Here is an 8985-nt window from a genome sequence, read left to right as displayed (position 1 = left end):
GTCGACCTGGTGGGCCGACTTGGCAGAGTGACTTCATGAACGAACTTAAAGAGTCCACTTGGTGGGCCGACCTGGCGGGGTGACTTGATGAACAAACTTAAAGAGTCGACTTGGTGAGAGTAATTTGTGGGCTGACCTGGCGGGGTAACTTGATGAATGAACTTAAAGAGTCGACTTGGTGGGGTGACTTGATGAACGCACTTGAAGGGTCGACTTGGTGGGGTGACTCTGTGAACGGACCTAAAGAGTTGACTTGGTGAGAGTACTTGGTGGGGTGACTCGATGAAAGGTCTTAAAGAGTCGACTTGGTGAGAGTACTTGGTGGCTCGACTTTATGAGCAGACTTAAAGAGTCCACTTGGTGAGAGTGGGCCTAACGGGGCGATGTGGTGAGTGGGCCTAACGGGGTGAGTTGGTGGGGTGACTTGGCGAGTGGTATTAGAGAGCCGACGTGGTGAGGCGACTCGGCAAGTTGGTTCGTTGAGATGACATGGTGAGCTAACTTGGCGAGTCGACCTGGCGAGCGAACTTAAAGAGTCGACTTGGTGAGGCGACCTGGCGAGCGGGCTCAAAGAGTCAACATGGTGAGGCGACTCATTGAGTCAACATGGTGAGGCGACTCATGGTGAGGAGCTATCCTTGAGGCGACTTGGTGGGCCTACTTGATTAGTCGACTTGGTGAGCCGACCTGACGAGCTGACACGGTGAGCGGGCTTAAAGAGGCGACGACTTGGTGGGGTGACTCAGCAAGCCAACTTATTGAGGCAAGATGGTGAGTCGACTTGATGAGCTGACTTGGTGAGCGCACTTAAAGAGTCAACTTCATGAGGTGACTCGGTGAGTTAGCCCGCTGATGTGACTTGGGCGGGCCGACCTGGCAAACGAACTTAAAGAGGCGACTTGGGTGGGCTGACCTGGTGAGCGAACTTAAAGAGTTGACTTGGCAACGTACTTGAACAACCGACTTGGTGAGCTGACATGGTGAGTGGGCTTAGAGAAGCAACTCGGCGGGGCGACTTGGCGAGCACACCTGCTGGGGCAAGGTGGTAAAATGACTAGGTGATTCGACTTGGTGAGCTGACTTAGGGAGCTGACTTGGTGAGTGAACTTAAGGGGTCGAGTTGGTGAGGCAACCTGAATAGTCGACTCGGTGAGGTGACTTGGGGAGCTGACATGGTGAGCGGTCTTAAAGAAGAGGCGACCTGGTGGGGCAACCTGGTGAGGCGAGATGGTAAGTCATCTTGGTGAGCTGGCTTGATGAGCTGTGAGTGGACTTAAAGAGTCAATTCTTGATTTGGCAAGGACCACATGGTTAGATGACTTGGTGAGCCGACCTGGCTAGCAAAATTGGCAAGCAAACTTATAGAATCGACTCGGGGCACTTAGAATCAAGTCGAGCATGGTGACATGGGTTGTGCAAAAAATTTGGAGGCGATTCGAGTCGGGGTAGCCAACTCGATTTGAGTTCAAAACTTTGGGCATTAACCAAAAAAATAAGTTGACCAATTTTGGATCACGTACATGAGTCGTCTGCCCTCGCGAAAATTACAAAACCCAGTGACCCGCCTGGAATTTGCAGTCGGAAGATTTTTTTGCCCTCACAAAAATTTACAAACCCCACCCGCTCGAAATTTGGACTTGGAAGTTTTTTCCGCCCTCGTGGAGTTTACAAACCCCACTCGCTCAGAATTTGGCACTTGGAAATTACGAAACCCCACCTGCCCGGAATTTGGACATGGAAGATTTTTCCTCCCTCACAGAAATTGCAAACCCGACCCACATGGAAAACTTTTTCGCACTTGCAAAAATCACAAAACCCCACCCGCGGGGAATTCGGCACTCGGGAGATTTTTTTGCCCTTCCGAAAATCGCAAACCCCACCAGCTCGGAATTTGGGACTTACAAAACCCCACTCACCCAAAATTTGGCACTCGAGAGATTTTTCTGCCCTGGCAAAAATTTCTACAAAACCCCTCTCTCCCGCCCGAAATTTGGCACTCGAGAGGGATGAAATTGCAAACCCCACCCGCCGAGAATTTGGCACTTGGGAGATTTTTTCACCCTCGCAGAAATTTTCACAAAGCCCCACCTGCCCGAAATGTGGCACTTGGGAGATTTTTCCGCCCCGGCAGAAATTGCAAAAACCCCACCTGCCGAGAATTTGGCACTCGGGAGATTTCTTTGCCCTCGCAGAAATTTTCACAAAACCCCACCCCCTCAAAATTTGGCACCTGGGAGAGTCTTCTCACCCTCACAAAAAATTGCAAACCCCACCCACCTGAAATTTGGCACTTGGAGGATTCTTCTCGCACTCGCACAAATTGCAAACCCCACCCGCCGAGAATTTGGCACCTGAGAGATTGTTACGTTACGAGCTCGCAAGAAAAAACCTTGCAAACCCCACCCCCACCCGAAATTTGGCACTTGGGAGATTTTCTCGCCCTCGTGCAAATTACAAACCCCACCCGCCTCAGAGTCGAAAAAGGTTTTACGAATCGAGGTGACAGAGGGCTGAATCTCAGTGGATCGTGGCAGCAAGGCCACTCTGCCACTTACAATACCCCATTGCTTATTTAAGTCGTCTGCAAAAGATTCTTCTCGCCGACATCTTGAAATTAATATCCAAGGTTGCTCCAACGGGCTAGTGCACCGATCGGAGATGGCCAATGACACGGGCCCCTAGGAGTGCAATAGCACCCCTACTACGGGTCGCGATGCAGCCAGAGAGAGATATGCACCGCATCTAGCATGGATTCTGACTTAGAGGCGTTCGGTCATAATTCGACACACGGTAGCTTTGCGCCACTGGCTTTTCAACCAAGTGCGATGACCAAATGTGTGAATCAATGGTTCCTCTCGTACTAAGTTGAATTACTATCGTGGCGCGAATCATCAGTAGGGTAAAACTAACCTGTCTCACGACGGTCTAAACCCAGCTCACGTTCCCTATTGGTGGGTGAACAATCCAACACTTGGTGAATTCTGCTTCACAATGATAGGAAGAGCCGACATCGAAGGATCAAAAAGCAACGTCGCTATGAACGCTTGGCTGCCATAAGCCAGTTATCCCTGTGGTAACTTTTTTGACACCTCTAGCTTCAAATTCTGAAAGTCTAAAGGATCGATAGGCCACGCTTTCACGGTTTGTATTCGTACTGAAAATCAAAATCAAATGAGCTTTTACCCTTTTGTTCCACACGAGATTTCTATTCTCGTTGAGCTCATCTTAGGACACCTGCGTTATCTTTTAACAGATGTGCCACCCCAGCCAAACTCCCCACCTGACAATGTCTTCCGCCCGGATCGGCGCGCCTAGACGCACCTTAAGGCCACAAATAGGGGCATTGCCCCGTCTCCGCCTCACGGAATAAGTAAAATAACGTTAAAAGTAGTGGTATTTCACTTGCGCCCGAAAGCTCCCACTTATTCTACACCTCTCAAGTCATTTCACAAAGTCGGACTAGAGTCAAGCTCAACAGGGTCTTCTTTCCCCGCTGATTCCGCCAAGCCCATTCCCTTGGCTGTGGTTTCACTAGATAGTAGATAGGGACAGTGGGAATCTTGTTAATCCATTCATGCGCATCACTAATTAGATGATGAGGCATTTGGCTACCTTAAGAGAGTCATAGTTACTCCCACCGTTTACCCGCGCTTGGTTGAATTTCTTCACTTTGACATTCAGAGCACTGGATAGAAATCACATTGCGTCAGTATCCGCAGGGACCATCGCAATGCTTTGTTTTAATTAAATAGTTGGATTCCCCTTGTCCGTACCAGTTCTGAGTCGACTGTTTGCCGCCTAGGGAAAGCCCTCCGAAGGGGGTGTCCTGCGTCCGTCGCCCAATCAGCACGCGACGGCCTGCCCTTGCCGCGGGAGCAGCTCGGGCAGGCCGCCAACAGCCCATGAGTTCGGGGCGCAGACCCCTAGGCCCAGCCCTCAGAGCCAATCCTTTTCCTGAAGTTACGGATCCATTTTGCCGACTTCCCTTACCTACATTGTTCTATTGTACTCGGTCCTCTAGATTTTTAAGGCCCGTCGAAGGCGCACCGGACACCGCAGGACGTGCGGTGCTCTTCCAGCCGCTGGACCCTATCTCCGGTTGAACCGATTTCAGGGTGGGCAGGTTGTTAAAAAGAAAAGATAACTCTTCCCGGGGCCCCCGCCGACGTCTCCAGATTTCCTAACGTTGCCATCCGCCACCACATCTCGGTTCGGGAATATTAACCCGATTCCCTTTCGATGATCGCGCAAAGTGCACCCTTGAAACAGGGTTTCCCCATCTCTTAGGATCGACTAACCCATGTCCAAGTGCTGTTCACATGGAACCTTTCCCCACTTCAGTCTTCAAAGTTCTCATTTGAATATTTGCTACTACCACCAAGATTTGCACCGGGGGCCGGTCCACCCAGGCTCACGCCCAAGGTTTTGCAACAACCCCCGCGTCCTCCTACTCATCGGAGCCTGGCACTTGCCCCGACGGCCGAGTATAGGTTGCGCGCTTCAGCGCCATCCATTTTTGGGGCTAGTTGATTCAGCAGGTGAGTTGTTACACACTCCTTAGCGGATTTCGACTTCCATGACCACCGTCCTGCTGTCTTAATCAACCAACACCCTTTGTGGGATCTGGGTTAGCGCGCAATTTGGTACCGTAACTCGGCTTTTGGTTCATCCCGCATCGCCAGTTCTGCTTACCAAAAATGGCCCACTTGGTGGGCCAACCTGGTGGGGTGAGTTGATGACCGAACTTAAAGGGTCGACTTGGTGAGAGTACTTGGTGGGCCGACCTGGCGGGGCGACTTGATGAACGAACTCAAAGAGTCAACTTGGTGAGAGTACTCGGTGGGGTGACTTGATGAACAAACCTAAAGAGTCGACCTGGTGAGAGTACTTGGTGGGCCGACCTGGCGGGGTGACTTGGTGAGCAAACTTAAAGAGTCGACTTGGTGAGAGTAGTTGGTGGGCTGACCTGGCGGGGTGACTTGATGAACGAACTTAGAGAGTCAACCTGGTGGGCCGACTTGGTAGAGTGACTTCATAAACGAACTTAAAGAGTCCACTTGGTGGGCCGACCTGGCGGGGTGACTTGATGAACGAACTTAAAGAGTCGACTTGGTGAGAGTAATTTGTGGGCTAACCTGGCGGGGTGAGTTGATGAATGAACTTAAAGAGTCGACTTGGTGGGGTGACTTGATGAACGCACTTGAAGGGTCAACTTGGTGGGGTGACTCTGTGAACGGACCTAAAGAGTTGACTTGGTGAGAGTACTTTGTGGGGTGACTCGATGAAAGGACTTAAAGAGTCAACTTGGTGAGAGTACTTGGTGGCTCGACTTTATGAGCAGACTTAAAGAGTCCACTTGGTGAGAGTGGGCCTAACAGGGTGATGTGGTGAGTGGGCCTAACAGGGCGAGTTGGTGGGGCGACTTGGCGAGTGGTATTAGAGAGCCGACGTGGTGAGGTGACTCGGTGAGTTGGTTCGTTGAGATGACATGGTGAGCTGACTTTGCGAGTCGACCTGGCGAGCGAACTTAAAGAGTCGACTTGGTGAGGCGACCTGGCGAGCGGGCTCAAAGAGTCAACATGGTGAGGTGACACATTGAGTCAACATGGTGAGGCGACTCATGGTGAGGAGCTATCCTTGAGGCAACTTGGTGGGCCTACTTGATTAGTCAACTTGGTGAGCCGACCTGATGAGCTCACACGGTGAGCGGGCTTAAAGAGGCGACGACTTGGTGGGGTAACTCGGCAAGCCAACTTATCGAGGCGAGATGGTGAGTCGACTTGGTGAGCTGACTTGGTGAGCGCACTTAAAGAGTCAACTTTGTGAGGTGACTCGGTGAGTTAGCCCGCTGATGCGACTTGGGCGGGCCGACCTGGCGAACGAACTTAAAGAGGCGACTTGGGCAAGCTGACCTGGTGAGCAACCTTAAAGAGTTGACTTGGCAATGTACTTGAACAACCGACTTGGTGAGCTGACATGGTGAGTGGGCTTAGAGAAGCAACTCGGTGGGGCGACTTGGTGAGCACACCTGCTGGGGCAAGGTGGTAAAATGACTAGGTGATTCAACTTGGTGAGCTGACTTAGGGAGCTGACTTGGTGAGCGAACTTAAGGGGTTGACTTGGTGAGGCAACCTGAATAGTCGACTTGGTGAGGTGACTTGGGGAGCCGACATGGTGAGCGGTCTTAAAGAAGAGGCGACCTGGTGGGGCAACCTGGTGAGGTGAGATGGTAAGTCATCTTGGTGAGCTGGCTTGATGAGCTGTGCATGGACTTAAAGAGTCAATTCTTGATTTGGCAAGGACCACATGGTTAGATGACTTGGTGAGCCGACCTGGCTAGCAAAATTGGCAAGCAAACTTATAGAATCGACTTGCTGTCCCCAGCCAGGATCGGACGCCTGGGTCGACCCAACTTGGGTCACCCAACTAGGTCAACCCATCTCCGTCGCCCCAGCCTCGGGCGACCCGACTGGGTCGCCAGAGTGGGTCGACGAGGGGTAAAAAAAAAAAAAAAATCATGGGAGGCCCTGTACAGCGAAAAGCGCTAAATTTTGGGCATTACAAAAAAAAAAAAAAAACAAGTTACCCACTTTTGGATCATGCACAAGTTTCAGTTCACGTATTGCCGAGCCGACTCGAGGCGTTACGCCTAGCTAGCCAGATTCGAGGTAGGGTAGCTGAAACAATTCGATTTGAGAATTTTCTTTATAAAAAGAGATCATGATAGGCCTCGTAAGGCAAAAGAGAATGAAATTTTGGGAGTTCAAAAAAAAATGTTACCCGGTTTTGGATCGCGCACAGGGCTCGAGTCACGTAGCATCGAGGTGCCCTGGGTGACATGATTCAAGTGAAAAGTTGACGGTGGCATGAGTCGTGCAAAAACATTGGAGGCCACTAAGGCTCGAGGCGCTTCGAGTCAAGGTTGCCGAGGCGGGTCAGGTTGAAAACTTTGGGCATTAACCAAAAAGAAAAAGTTAACTGCTTTTGGATCATGTACACGGCTCGGGGCACTTAGAATCAAGTCGAGCACAGTGACATGAGTCGTGCAAAAAATTTGGAGACGACTCGAGTCGGGGCATCCGACTCTATTCGAGTTCAAAACTTTGGGACTTGACAAAAAAAAGAAAAGAGAAAAAGTTACCCAGTTTTGGATCACGTAAGTGACTCGGGCCACTCAGAATAAAGGCGAGTGCGATTACATGAGTCGAGCAAAAAAAAAATGGAGGTGGTTAAGGCTTGAGGCAATTCGAGTTGGGGTAGCTGAGTCGATTCGAAAACTTTGGCCGTTAGCCAAAAAAAGAATTAATCACTTTTGGATCACGTACATGACTTGGGGCGCATAGAATCAAGTCAAGCACGGTGAGATGAGTGGTTCGAAAAAATGGCAGGCGATTAAGGCTCGAGGCGATTTGAGTTGGGGTTGCTGACACGATTCGGGTTGAAATCTTTGGGTGTTAACCAAAGAAGGAAGAAGTTAACCGCTTTTGGATCACGTACATGACTCGGGGCACCAAGTCGAGCACGGTGACATGAGTCCTGCAAAAAAACTGGAGGCGGTTAAGGCTCGAGGCGATACGAGTCGGGGTCGCCGACACAATTTGGGTTGAAAACTTTGGGCGTTAACCCAAAAAAAGAGTTGACCACCTTTGGATCACGCACATGACTCGGCGCACTTAGAATCATGTCGAGCACGGTGACATGAGTCGTGCGAAAAAATTGGAGGCGGTTAAGGCTCGACGCGATTCGAGTCGGGGTTCGGGTAATTGGGACGATTCGTGTCGAGGTTGCCGACACGGTTCGAGTTGAAAACTTTGGGCATTAACCCCCCAAAAAAAAAGGGTTGACCTCTTTTGGACCACGTACATGACTCAGGGCACTTAGAATCAAGTCGAGCACGGTGACATGGGTTGTGCGAAAAATTCGGAGGCGATTCGAGTCGGGGTAGCCAACTCGATTTGAGTTCAAAACTTTGGGCGTTAACCAAAAAAATAAGTTGACCGGTTTTGGATCACGTACATGAGTCGTCTGCCCTCGCGAAAATTACAAAACCCGGTGACCCACCTAGAATTTGCAGTCAGAAGCTTTTTCTGCCCTCACAAAAATTTACAAACCCCACCCGCTCGAAATTTGGACTTGGAAGTTTTTTCCGCCCTCGCGGAGTTTACAAACCCCACCCGCTCGGAATTTGGCACTTGGAAATGACGAAATCCCGCCTGCTCAGAATTTGGACTTGGAAGATTTTTCCGCCCTCACAGAAATTGCAAACCTGACCCACATGGAAAACTTTTTCGCACTTGCAGAAATCACAAAACCCCACCCGCAGGGAATTCGACACTCGGGAGATTTTTCCGCCCTTTCAAAAATCGCAAACCCCACCAGCTCAGAATTTGGGACTTACAAAACCCCACTCGCCCAAAATTTGGCACTCGAGAGATTTTTCTGCCCTGGCAGAAATTTCTACAAAGCCCCTCCCTCCCGCCCGGAATTTGGCACTCGAGAGGGCAGAAATTGCAAACCCCACCCGCTGGGAATTTGGCACTTGGGAGATTTTTTCGCCCTCGCGGAAATTTTCACAAAGCCCCACCCGCCTGGAATGTGGCACTTGGGAGATTTTTCCGCCCTGGTAGAAATTGCAAAAACCCCACCCGCCGGGAATTTGGCACTCGGGAGATTTCTTCGCCCTCGCAAAAATTTTCACAAAACCCCACCCCCTCGAAATTTGGCACCTGGGAGAGTCTTCCCGCCCTCGCAAAAAATTGCAAACCCCACCCGCCCAAAATTTGGCACTTGGAAGATTCTTCCTACACTCGCACAAATTGCAAACCCCACCCGCCGGGAATTTGGCACCTGAGAGATTGTTACGTTACGAGCTCGCAAGAAAAAACCTTGCAAACCCCACCCCCACCCAAAATTTGGCACTTGGGAGATTTTCTCGCCCTCGCGCAAATTACAAACCCCACCCGCCTCAGAGTCGAAAAAGGTTTT

General features: G+C 50.6%; 1 pseudogene; it reads right to left on the bottom strand.

The window, feature by feature from the left end:
* Nucleotides 1–2491: 2491 nt before the first annotated feature.
* On the bottom strand, nucleotides 2492–4005 carry LOC149579086 (25S ribosomal RNA; annotated as a pseudogene).
* Between the last annotated feature and the right edge of the window lie 4980 nt (nucleotides 4006–8985).

Source organism: Cupressus sempervirens, chromosome 1 (genome assembly GCF_028749045.1).
Source record: "Cupressus sempervirens isolate cs-2001-9-10 chromosome 1, ASM2874904v1, whole genome shotgun sequence".
In the NCBI taxonomy this organism is placed as follows: domain Eukaryota; kingdom Viridiplantae; phylum Streptophyta; class Pinopsida; order Cupressales; family Cupressaceae; genus Cupressus; species Cupressus sempervirens.
This window is presented reverse-complemented; position numbering and strand designations above follow the sequence as displayed.